Source organism: Triturus cristatus, chromosome 3_1 (genome assembly GCF_964204655.1).
Source record: "Triturus cristatus chromosome 3_1, aTriCri1.1, whole genome shotgun sequence".
NCBI classification, from domain to species: domain Eukaryota; kingdom Metazoa; phylum Chordata; class Amphibia; order Caudata; family Salamandridae; genus Triturus; species Triturus cristatus.
In genome coordinates, this window is record NC_140583.1 from 526,508,320 (window position 1) to 526,522,310 (window position 13,991).

Consider the following 13,991-nt stretch of genomic DNA (forward strand, 5'->3'; position numbering starts at 1 on the left):
CAGGGAGGACTCTGCACACACCCCTCCTGCGTCTAGGCACTGCTGGGAGTGATAGGCACACACCCCTCCTGTGTCTGGGCACTGCTGGGAGGACTCTGCACCCACCCCTCTTGTGACTGGGCACTGCTGGGAGGACTCTGCACACACCACTCTTGTGACTGGGCACTGCTGGGAGGACTCTGCACACACCCCTCCTGCGTCTGGGCACTGCTGGGAGGACTCTGCACACACCCCTCCTGTGTCTGGGCACTGCTGGGAGGACTCTGCACCCACCCCTCCTGTGTCTGGACACTGCTGGGAGGACTCTGCTCACACCCCTCCTGTGTCTGGGCCCTGCTGTGAGGACTCTACACCACCCCTCCTGCGTCTGGGCACTGCTGGGAGGACTCTGCACACACCCCTCCTGTCTCTGGGCACTGCTGTGAGTGTTAGGCACACACCCCTCCTGTGTCTGGGCACTGCTGGGAGGACTCTGCACACACCCCTCCTATTTAACAATATGTACGCTTAGAACATACACGTGTGTGGGTTCGCTCCATGGGGGTACGGGTCGTACTTACACTGTTGGGGTGGGAGTACGCGCCATACGTACGCGGGTGGGGTACGGGTCGTACTTACACTGTTGGGGTGGGAGTACGCTCCATACGTACGCGGGTGGGGTACGGGTCGTACTTACACTGTTGGGGTGGGGGTATGGTACGTACATACACGGTTGGGGTGGGGGTACGGTCCGTACATACACTGTTGGGATGGGGGTACGCTCCATGCATACGCGGGTGAGGGTACGTGTCGTACATACACGGTTGGGGTGGGGGTACGGTCCGTACATACACGGTTGGGGTGGGGGTACGCTCCATGCATACGGGGGGTGGGGGTACGGGTTGTACTTACACTGTTGGGGTGGGAGTACGCTCCATACGTACGCGGGTGGGGTACGGGTCGTACTTACACTGTTGGGGTGGGGGTATGCTCCATACGTACGCGGGTGAGGGTACGGGTCGTACTTACACTGTTGTGGTGGGAGTACGCTCCATACGTACGCGGGTGAGGGTACGGGTTGTACATACACGGTTGGGGTGGGGGTACGTGTCGTACATACACGGTTGGGGTGGGGGTACGCTTAATACATACGCTGGTGAGGGTACGGTTCGTACTTACACTGTTGGGGTGGAGGGTACGCTCCATACGTCCGCGGGTGAGGGTACGGGTCGTACTTACACTGTTGGGGTGGGAGTACGCTCCATCCGTACGCGGGTGGGGTACGGGTCGTACTTACACTGTTGGGGTGGGTGTATGGTACATACATACACGGTTGGGGTGGGGGTACGGTCCGTACATACACGGTTGGGGTGGGGGTACGCTCCATGCATATGCGGGTGAGGGTACGTGTCGTACATACACGGTTGGGGTGGGGGTATGGTCTGTACATACACGGTTGGGGTGGGGGTACGCTCCATGCATACGGGGGGTGGGGGTACGGGTCGTACATACACGGTAGGGGTGGGGGTACGGTACGTACATACACGGTTGGGGTGGGGGTATGCTCCATGCATACGCGGGTGGGGGTACGGGTCGTACTTACACTGTTGGGGTGGGGGGTATGCTCCATACATACGTGGGTGAGGGTACGGGTCGTACATACACGGTTGGGGTGGGGGGTACGCTCTATGCATACGCGGGTGGGGCTACGGTCCGTACATATCCGTACCCACGCTGTGGAATGCTTGTGCGGGCCGTACCCAGGCCTTTGCCACGTGGGTACAGCCGTCCCGCCATTGTTGGGGTGACGTAGGTGTGGGCGTGGTACGACTCGTACCCACACTCTTAAGGCGTGGGTACGGGACGTACCTGTATTGTTGTGTTCCCGGTTCGCGTCGTCAGGCACTTCCGTTGTGGTGGACGCTGGCTTTGCTGGACACGCCCCCACCCCCTCGTAGTGACCAGGGCCTGGGGGTCAGGTATGTCCAGGGCATGTGTGCTGTGTGACTTTGGTGGGGGTTTTTGTGGCCTGCCCCTGCTCCTGCCCCCCCCTTTCCCCCCTCCCTTTGTTGTTCTGACCTTCTGCGGTGTCTGCGTCGTAACCTGTAGAGGAGGTTGACTGCTATGAGGGCCGGGATGACACGTAGGTTCGGGTCCATGTCTGTCCGTCGCGTACAGGTACTCCTTGTTCGCGTCGTACTGATTTCCCGGCAGTTTTTGGCAGCCGGAAAATATTGTCCGTGCGGGATGACGTCGGTGCGAATCGTAATTCCTGGTTCGTGAATGGCAGGCTGCGTGCGTCCTGACATCACGTCGGCGCTTTCCCGGATCGCATTTGTATGTTTATTTTCGTCGGTCGGGGTTTTGTACGATTCGTACGGAAATTGAGTTTCCATGCGAATCGTAATTCCATGTTTGTATATTGTTACGACCGGGTACGCGTCGGACAGAGAATATGCTCCGTCCGACGGTTCGTACCCGGTTTTTACAGGATCGTAATCGGCACCTCTGTGGTTGAAAATACCACTTTTAGAGAGTAGGTATTTTCTTGCTTAACTATCCAAGCCTGCCTCTGCTAGGTTGTGTATTGTGTGTCTGGTTCTGTGAGTGACAGGGGCTGGGGGATTCCAGGGGAGAGGGCGAGTCAGCACAGGGCTGAATACAGAGATCTCCATGTAGATGGGTGGGAGGAGTTGCACCTGGGACCTGAATAGGGCTGTGCTTTCCCTCCACAATGCTGGCTCCACCTCCTGTGGTGCGTCTGATGTCTCTGCCCTGCACTGTGGCCTACCTTGTGAAAGGAAAGAAGGAGTCTTGTCAACAAAGTGCTCCAGGACTGACTAGAACTGGATTGGACTAGGCAAAGGCTTCTCTGCCTTCAGAGAACAAAGAGAATAGTAGTATAAATATGGGGACCCAGACCCCAAGACTTTAGATCACTTCTGGAACAAGAAGAAGAAACCTCTGCCAAGGATAAGAACCAAAGGAAGCTGTAGGAGTGGACTGCCCCCTGCCAGTGTTCTGTGTTGCTGGGTTGGCCTACAGTGGTGTCTTTAGTGCCAAGGAGAGGAGAAAGAACTTTTGTGTGTACTTCATCATCTTGCTGAATATTTCTCCAAGGGCTTGAACTTGTGCATGCCTCCTGCTAAAGTCTCAGGGACAACACACTTCACCACCAGCTCCCCCCTGAATTTCCTTGCTGGGAATTCTATCTGCAGAAGCCTGCGTGTCGCTGAGAGCTGGAAGCGCGATGCACCATGAAGAAGCGTGTCGCCACCGCAGTTGTAGTCATCGCATCGTCGGAGAAGCGTGCCGCCGCCACATCTCCCAGAAGCATGCCTTCATTGCAGCTGTCTGCTGTAGCATCACCAGAGAAGCGCGTCGCAACCGTGAGGGTCGCCGTCCCATCATCGGAGAAGCGTGTTGCAGGGCCTGTCGCGTCTCCAAAGTACAGAGTCGCCGCAAGGTTGCCAGGGCTTGCCCGCATCGTCTCAACATCGTCGCATCAAGGGCGCCATCTTATCGCATCGCACCGGACTGTCGCATTGAGGCACCATCTTGCCGCATCGTAACCGGGCAGCAGCACGACAATCTACGCATCACCTCCTCTCCGGTAAGGATCAACATGCATCCCCTACTCTGCGCAAGCATTGAGACGAGACGCATCGTCTCTCCCGAAGCAAGGAACCGACGCATCTCCAATGCTGTGAGCCTTTTGTTTATTTTGCGTTATGCATCCAGGTATGTTTGTGAGAACTGTGTCGCTTTTACCATCAACTTGAACTAAGTTAATTCTACCATCTTTAAGTCAATTTTCAGTACAGTATTGTGGATTTTTGTCGTTTGTGGTCTTGTGTTAAGTCTATATAAAGAATACCTATTTTTATAAAACCTGTTTGGTGTCCATCTGTGGTGGTTCACTGTATTACTGTATGTGTTCACAAATGCTTAACACACTGCCTAGGAGATAAGCTTGTCTGCTCGTGCCAAGCTATCAAGGGGGTGAGCAGGGGTTATTCAGTAGTGTAATCCTCTTTTCCTGACTTAGAAGCAAGGGTTCCTATTTGGTCAAAGGTACCTACCTCTGCCAACTAGAGACCCCCAGTTCTAACAAGTAGGGTTAACCCTGGGTTCTGAGATGGACTCTGGCCTAGTCAGAGTTCCAACTCAGGCTGTCCTGATCTGTGATGGAGGCATAGCCAGAATCCAGCCATACAAGGCAGAAGTTGGAGGCGGATTGATAAGCGCTCAAGTTATGAAATTGATCCCGCATTTACCGCTGCAATAACCCAACGGTCATCTAACTACATGGACCGTTTGCCATTAAATAATTGGATTTACACTGGCGCACCAGATTCAAGCTTCAGGCCATGCTTTGAAGCACAATTACCAGCGGAATTGCCCTACATGGCCACAGGACTTATGTGGTCCATCACACCTGACTAAGAATCTGCATCCCGCCAGTTATGGAGGGTATGTGACTAGGCCCCATACTTTTCCAGGTTGCCCCACCCTGTCCTGAAGTAGAGCCGCAAGGCCGAGGCTCGACCTACCCCCATGACCATAAGACGGGTCGAAACGTCGACGCCCCTGTCTAAATTAGCCTGGACCCCGAACTCATTCCTCACACAAGAATTTATTTCTATGTAAATTGAAATTGTAACTAGTTTGAGACTCTCTACTGAAAACGTGGCCAGGCTTGATAGGATGGTGAATAACAACCAGTCCAACTGTTTTAAAGTATTAAGGTTCCTTCTTTATGTCACTACTTTGAAGTCTCTCTTTTACCTCCTTACACTTGAGCACCCTTCTCCTATGCACGTTCCCTCTGGAGCAACCTCCTATATTCAACAATTAAGTACAGTTAATTAATTTTCTGATTTGTACACCAATTTGCATAATAATAAAATGCATGGTGAGTTAGACTATGGGTTGTTGCACTTTTTGGTTTAATCTTTGAATAATGTATTTAATACTATGAGCAGGTACATTGTGCTTAAGAAAGCTCATGAAATTTGTTACTGAACGTACCTAACAGGAAATTGGTTTATATCTCTCCAAATGAAGGTCTAGGACCATTGTTTTTTGTATCAAATACAGACAGTCACATTTGATTACTGAAACATAGGCTTTGGCATTCAGGGACACAGGAGCAAGTTTCACAATGGTGACAAAAGATCTTGTGGATCCTGAGCAGATTATACTTGTTGAAATGAACCAAGTGACCAATGCTAGCAATGTCAGGACAGACCATCCCTTGGCAATTGTTAATTTCTCCTGGGGAGGGTTAACTGGCCCCAAAAAGGTTGTGGTAAGTGCAGACATCCCTGTTGATTGCTTGCTTAGCAATGATCTGGAAACTTCAGCTTGGGCTGAAGTGGAGCTCAGGACACATGCAGAAATGCTAGGGATCCCTGCACATGTTTGCTGTGACTAGGTCACAGGCCAAAATGTCTAGAACTGAACAGAACCTGGGTTCTGGAAGAATGGACCAGGTGCCTCCCAAGAGGATGAGCAGTAGGGTTAAGGCAGTGCCTTCCCCCTGACTCAGAATACAGATCAGCCTCCTGAGGGATATGATCTTGATCCTGCATAAGGAACTGTCCCAGAGGAGCTTGAACCTGACCAGGTTGAGATCTTGGGGACAGGGGGCCCTTCCAGGGCAGATCTGAGCCAGGAGCAGAAAACCTGCCCTTCTCTTGAACCCCTCAGAAGGCAAGCTGATGATGAGGCTGCTGGGAATGCTAATGGCACCCATAAAATCTATTGGGATGATGGACTCCTTTATTCAGAGTGTAGAGACCCCAAGCCTGGTGCTTCCATGAGGTTGGTAATACATTTGAAGTGTAGGGGCTTCCTATTGACACTAGCACATGATATTCCCCTAGCAGGACACCTGGGCCAAAACAAGACTTGGGACAGATTTGTTCCTCTTTTTCATTGGCCCCACATGTCTGAAGAAACTAAAGAGTTTTGTCACTCCTGTGTAACCTGTCAAGCCAGTGGGAAGGCAGGAGGAACCACAAAGGCCCCCCTGATACCACTACCTGTGGTGGGGGTTCCCTTTGAGAGGGTGGGGATTGACATTGTTGGTCCCATGGATCCTCAAACAGCATCTCAACACTCCCCTCAGGACCACTACAGCACCTGTGGTGGCAAGGGCCCTCTTGGGTGTATTCTCAAGAGTGGGTTTTCCCAAGGAGGCAGTTATCTAACAGGGATGCAAACTTCATGTCAAGTTACTTGACTGCAATGTGGAAGGAGTGTGGAGTGAATTATAAATTCACCACACCCTATCACCCACAATGCAATGGTTTAGTTGAAAGGTTCAACAAAACCTTAAAGGGCATGATCAAAGGTCACCCAGAAAAGCTTAGAACATCCTTTTGCCCTGCCTTTTATTTGCCTACAGGGAGGTGCCTCAAAAGGAGTTGGTTACAGCGCTTTTGAACTTTTGTTTGGCCATCCTGTTAGGGGTCCTTTGTTTCTGGTGAAGGAGGGATGGGGGTTACCTCTCAAACCCTCTAAACAGGACATAGTGGACTATGTACTCCGCTCCAGGATGGCGGAGTATATGAAAAAGGTAACTAAAAACCTTGAGGCTAGCCAGGAATTATAAAAGGCCTGCCATGACCAAAAGGCTGTACTCACTGTTTACCAGCCAGGGCTGTAGGTGTTGGAGCCGGTGGCCTCAGCAGCCCTCCAAGATAAATGGAGAGGCCCCCATACAACTGTTGAACAGAAAGGAGAGGTCACATTCTTGGTAGAACTTGGAACCCCCAGGAATCCCCAAAGGGTACTTCATGTCAACAGACTAAAATCATATGTTGACAGGGCAGACATGGGCTTGCACATGGCTACTGATGAGGGACAGGAGGAAGAGAGTGACCCACTCCCTGACCTGCCTGCTCTCTCAGAACCCCGAATATGGATCAGTAGATGGTCTAGCCTTGGCAGGCAGCCTCACTATCCAGCAGCAAACTGACTGCAGAAAACTTCTCAGCCAGTTCAGACATATGTTTTCTCTGATTCCAAGTCAGACTACCTGGTGCACTCATGAAGTGGACACTGGGGACAGTCTGCATGTGAAGAATAAGATCTACAGGCAACCTGATCATGTCAGGGACTGTATAAGGACAGAAGTCCAAAAGATGTTGGATTTGGGAGTCATTGAACCCTCAGATAGCCCTTGGGCTAGTCCAGTAGTCCTTGTGCCTAAACCTGACACCAAAGATGGAAAGAGAGAGATGAGGTTTTGTGTGGATTACAGGGGTCTCAATGTAGTCACTAGGACTGATGCCCATCCCATCCCCAGGGCAGATGAGCTGATAGATACTTTGGCCTCAGCCAAGTTTCTAAGCACATTTGACTTGACAGCTGGCTACTGGCAGATCAGATTAGCTGATGATGCAAAGCAAAAGACAGCGTTTTCTACCCCTAGTGGGCACTATCAATTTGTGGTAATGCCCTTTGGTTTGAAGAATGCACCTGCCACTTTCCAAAGGTTGGTGAATCAAGTCCTTACAGGCCTGGAAGACTATTGTGCAGCATATCTAGATGATATTGCTGTATTTAGCTCCACCTGGGAGGATCACCTGGTCCACCTGAGGAATGTTTTGGGGGCCCTGCAAAAGGTAGGCCTAACTATCAAGGCTATTAAGTGCCAGACAGGGCAGAGTCAGGTTGTGTACCTGGGCCACCTTGTCGGTGGAGGCCAGGTTCAACCCTTGCAGAGCAAAATCCAGACCATAATGGACTGGGTTGCTCCCACTACCCAGACTCAGGTGAGAGCCTTCTTAGGCCTGACTGGGTATTACAGAAGATTTGTAAAAGGTTATGGATCCATTGTGACCCCATTGAATAATCTTACTTCAAAGAAAAAGCCCAAAAAGGTTCAGTGGACAGTTAGCTGTCAAAAGGCATTTGATGACCTAAAGCAGGCCATGTGCACTGCTCCCATTCTTCAAAGTCCTGATTACTCCAAAAAGTTCATCGTGCAAACAGATGCATCTGAGTTGGGGGTAGGGGCTGTACTGTCACAGTTGAATGATGAAGGTCAGGATCATCCAGTAGCTTTCGTAAGCAGAAGGCTGACCCCCAGAGAGAACCGTTGGTCAGTCATTGAGAGGGAGGACTTTGCTGTGGTTTGGGCTCTGAAGAAGTTGAGGCCATACTTGTTTGGTACTTACTTCATTGTTCAGACAGACCATAAGCCCCTCTTATGGCTAAAACAGATGAAGGGTGAGAACCCTAAACTTCTAAGGAGGTCCATTTCCCTACAGGGGATGGACCGTACAGTGGAACATAGACTTGGGAGTAACCATGACAATGCAGATGGACTCTCCAAATATTTCCACTTGGAACATGAAGACTCAACTGGTCAACGTTAGTTTAATAATATCCCTGCATTTGGGGGAGGGGGGGGGCGGTTGTGTAGGAGAGTAGGATCTGCTTCTTATGGTTATCCCCCACTTTTTGCTGCTGTAACACTGTTTTTCGACTTTAGTCTGGCTGGGGCCCTGCTATTCAGGACCCCAGCCTAGTTGCTTCCTCTCTAAATTGATTCCTAGTACCTTATGTACACAACAGATTGGATTCTGAGGTGCCCTTATAAGTCCCTAGTATATGGTATACTATGTACCCAGGGCATAGGTACCCCAGAGGCCTACCAGGGGCTGAAGCATGTATTATGCCACCCCTGGCAAGCCCTCCAAAATGACACCACAGGTCTGCTACTGCAGCCTGGGTAAGGTGGTGCATGCATCCCTTACAGAGATATAGGTTCACTATATCATACCTATCACTGCACATAGAAACCTGTCAGTCACCCCTATGGCAGGCCTTATCAATCCTGAAGCCAGGGTGCTTGGTTTTGTGTGTGAGAGTGCCCCTGCATGAGCAGAGCCCATCTGCAGCTTTCGGAATCTCTTCTCCGTGATGCAGCCTGACCATATACTCTTAAGTGCATTATAACCAAATGGTAAATGCTAACTTTGGACTGGCTGCACGGAAACATGTTGTGTTTGGTGTCAAACACCTTGGAATCATACCCCCACACCAGTAACTGGTGTGGGAGTATGATCCCACCCTTCTAGAGAGAGAGACATGACAGCAACGGTATACCCGGTAACAGCTTAAAAGAGCCCTGGCATCACAAAATGGATGCTGCAGCCACAGGCACGAGTCTGGCCTCCTGCTGCTGACCAAAGCTCCGGCAGGGGAGGTCTGGACAATAGGTTTCCTGTCACAGGGAGGTGTCACCGCCTCCCAGACAGACTTTAGTGTATTGGGGCTGGGAGGGTGCACTCTGAGAGTGCTTTGAAGTCCTGCACTGGGGGCACATTTGGTGTCCCTGTGAATAGTCCAGCTCAAACCGTTTGCAGGGGGTACCAGCCCCTGCTCTGGCGCGAAACTGGACAAAGGAAATGGGTGTAGCCAACCCTCTTTCCAAACCCTCCCATAGGTGGGTCCCCTGAGTTAGTCCAACTCCTTCCTTGGGTATAAAGAAGGAACCTCTGTAACCAGAACTTTAGATATCCCTGGACGAAACTCTGAAACTGAATCCTGGAACTTCGATGATCTGTTCAATGCCAGATGACTGAAGAATCTCCCTTGGAGTAAAGGAGTTACTCCCCTGCTTGGCAGGCACCAAAGATGCATCTGTCCCGTCTGCATCTCTGAAGATCCTGCCGGACGCTGAAGACTTTGCAACACCAGAGGTGGATTTCCAGACTTCCCAGAGGCCGGACCGAGTCCCCAGCAAAGCTGAGACCTGTAGATCTTGTGGGTACCATGGAACCGGAACCCCTGGACACCGTGCACATTTGCACTTGCATCAGCTTCTCGATGCTCCCTGAGGCTGTGCATTGAGTTGCCTGTAGCCAAGACCCCAAGCAGAGAATCCACCGAAGATTGTTTACCTAGTCCCTCCGAGTGACCCGCCATTTTGTGATTCCCCTCAAGGTCCCTTTGCGATCCCTGGTCCGTCGACTGGTGGGTCTTTGTGAAGGTAACTTTGACTTTTCTTGGGCTTCCCTGGTTGCTCCAGACGTGCCCTCACTCTTCCTTGCTGGTGGAGTCCCTCGGACCTTGCTGTTCCGCACCGAAGCATCTTTCTCCTTTCTGCATGGGTTGCTGTTGCCAAGGATTTTTGTGTCCAATCCGGCCACCAATGCTGCAGTACTCGCCATCCTTCATGGGACAGCTCAAATCCAGCTTCTGATTGTCCTCGACACCTCCTGGTCCTCGTGGCTGAAGAGTCAAGCTTCCCCTCATCTCACCTGAAGCACCCGACATCGGTGGGCATTCGACTATCATGCCTCTAGTCACTGGCAAGTGACTCAGACTCTGTCCCCTCTTATTTCAAAGTTCTTCACATCTTCGATCCAGGCTTGGATCTCCTCGGACACTTCGCATCTTCCAGGCAGCAGCACATCTTCGCCAGCGGCCATTGAAAACGACAACGTGACCCGACACCATTTGACACCTATGCACCCGGTTTCCCTGGGTGAGGTAACTCGAGTACTCCGGTGCTCCCATTGGTGTTGACCCTATAACTGTCTAAGTCCAAGAGGGTTTGGTCCTAGTCCATCTCTAAGTGTCCTTTATCTTTAAAAATCTAACCGTGACTTTCCCCATAGAACCTAACTGGAGCTCGCGGCTGTGTTCTCACACTGCATACGGCCCCCGGGGGTCCCCTGTACCACTACCTTGGGTGGTTCCTTGGGGTCCCAGCGATTCTATAGGCTCTAGGCCTTGTGTCTAGTTAAGTCGTGGTTCTTATACCACTATTTTAGTATATGGTTTGGCTCGCCCCTAGGGCCTAACGTGTATTGTGCTACTTTACTGTAATATTTTAATTTGGAACTTATGTGCTTTTGCTTCTATCCTCATAAAGAGACTAGAGGGGTCTGTTTGGTAAAAAATACATATATTTTATATATATATACCTGGTGTGGTCTCCTTTCATTTAGCCACTCATGAGATTATAGACTGGTAAAAGAAGCTGCTTTACATTCCTTCAAGACTTAGCCTGAAGGCTGCTCTCCATAGCTACCACTAGGATAACTTTCAATAAAGGTTGTCTTTAACCTATCATCAATAAGGGATTGTTTGGAGTGGTGCAAGGGGCCCACTATAACTAGTGGACAGCATATACCAGGCCAACTTCTCACAAAAGGAATAAATGAAAAGGTGAAAAACAAGAAAAGGGAGCAGGGTACAAACACCCTGGCCCCCTTGGCCTGCTCAGGGGGTCACACAAGGAACCCCAGCGAGAAAATAAGCATTTTTTGTTTTTAAAAAAAACGACCAAAATCGTGCTGGGGCCGCAAATCCGCCCGAGTAAATGTTAAAAAAAATGAAGTGCGCACTCCCGCACTTCGTTTTCAAAAGCCTCCGGGTGGGCCAGGTCCCAGGGGACCTCACCAATTAATTTGCAGGGGGCCCCCGCAGCCTCGGGGACCGCCACCTCCCCGGGGCCTATTAAATTGTATGTGGGGGCACTGTGGCCCCACAGCCCTGGGGACCGCCACCTCCCCAGGGCTTTTAAAAAAAATGTGTGGTGGGTCCCAATCCCCCACACGCTGCCCCGGGGACCACCTCCTCTCTGGGGCTCTGTTTTTTTAAATAAGAAGATATTTGGGGGGAAAGAGCCCCCTACACGCACCGGGACCACCGCCTCCCTGGGGCACATACACACTAATGCTGCATACACGGCTTCTGGCTCAATGCTGCTCAGAGGATGAAGTCCACTTGTGTCCTGAGATCCTTGTGTTCGGAAAATGTTGTTGAGAATGTATCACATGATGAGCTGAGATCATGCAATAGCAGTTGCTACAGTGCACAGGAATCAGGTCTGTTGGGCTTGAGATAAGGGGTTGGGACTCCCCAACACATTCATTTAGCTAAAAGCCCTGGGGAGGTGGCGGTCCCCGGGGCTGCACATAATTACCATACCCCTGGGAGGTGGCGGTCTATGGTGGTGGCGGTCCCCGGGCTGTGGTGGCCCCAACGGGCCCCCGCTATTATTTTTAACAATGCCCCCGGGACCTGGCCCACCCGGGGGCCACATTAAAATGAAGCGCGCTTCATTTTTTTTTACAATTTTGGCTGGATTGGCGAGCCCAGCACGAATACCGCTGATTTTTTTTTTAAATACTTTTTTGGGCTCTGGAGGTCCTTGTGGGACCACCTGAACAGGACCAGGGGGTCAGGGTGTTTCTACCCTGTCCCCTTTTCTTATTTTTAAACATTTTTTTCAGTGTTTTATTGTGACTCGGTTCTACCGAGTCACAAGAGGGCTGCCAAAACTTCCTGGTTTGGAGTGTTGGCAGCCAATTAGAATGAAGCTCGTGGTGGGGAGGGTTCGCGAACCCACCGAGGCCATAGATATCGAAACTTTTTCTTTTTCTAATTTCTCAGTAACTACTGAACGGATTTACACCATTTAACAAAAAGGACTCTTTCTGAACCAAGGGCTACATTTTTGCCAAATTTGGTTCAATTCCGTTCAGCAGTTCGGGCTGTAGCTTTGTCTAATGCTTCCTATGGAAAATAACATGGAGAAAACGCGTTTTGGTACCCCCTTTTTCTCAGACCCCGCTTGGCGAATCACCCTGAAAGTTTCAAGATAGGAGATGACCGGAGCGGGCTACTAGTTTTGAAAATTTTGCGACGATTTGTCAACGGGCACCAAAGTTATTGGGAAAACAAAAAACTCTTTTCCTATGGAAACTATGTCCTAACTATAACTACCTACTGGCCACCGCCAGTAGGTAATATATGTATATATGTATATATGTATACCAAACTCCTCTTTCACATACAAAAGAGTCCTTGCACTCAAGGGAGGGTGGAGCAATGAACTTTTTTAAACCACTGTTGTCCCAGAAACGCGTTTCGGCATATGAATGCCTTTCTCAATCAGGAAATCTCATGTAAGCTTCATGGAGAAAAAGTGCGAGTTTGGTCTCCATCCCTGTTAGCATGGAGTAAATGCTCATCGTTTTTGCTTTAACAAAGCAGACTGGCGTCCTGGTTGACGTTAACTAACCCAGAGTGCACAGTGAGTATTTAAGTGTCCATGTTGTGCACATCCAAGCCCACACGATAAAAAGTTATTTCTTTAAAAACAGCATTCAGTTTGCTTTGTTCACCTCATTAAGAGTTTCTGCTCTCCCTCCTCTCCACTGCCTCGAGGCAGTGCCCTGAACCGAAATACAGAAGTTGAAAGCAGGCTGTGACGGGCTGAATTTCAAAGTGTCTGCATTTCTGGCTGACAAGGTCTTTCTCATCTCGCAGCGATGGCAGACACCTCTGACCTCTTTCACACCCTGCTGCAGTGTCAGGTCCGGGGGCTGAATGGATGCTTCCACGCTACTTCTCCCTTTCACAGTCTACAGCTCTGCGCCTGAACACAGGTGGTGAGTCCTTGCACTCAAGGGTGGGTGGAGCAATGAAGTATATTAAAAGACTGTTGTCTCATTCATATATATATATATATATTTATATATATATATATATATATATATATATATATATATATATTCACTGAAAAAAACATAGGTTTCAGGCACGTTATAGTTAGGAATTAGCATTTAAAAAACCTTAGAAATTCACTGAAAAAATCATAGGTTTCAGGGGCGTTATAGTTAGCTGGACTTTTTACTCATACAAAACCATTGAAATTCCCCCGTTATAGTTAGTTCAGCTAACTATAACTCGCGCGCCCGCAATGCACTGCTGATGACGTCACATATTACATCACTCATGACATGGTCAGTGACATCACTCATGACATCACTGATGATATCTCAAATGACATCACTGATGACATCATCCAGTGAATGTGTGTTTTTCTGAAAATTACATATATTTTATATATGTATATCTCAAGGTCGATGAAAGAATAAATGTGTATATAAGTGTCTAAATGGATGATTTGTTTTTGAAAAATTGATTGTATAAATGACTGATTAAGTGTATCTTAGTAAATACATGGCTTAGTGAGT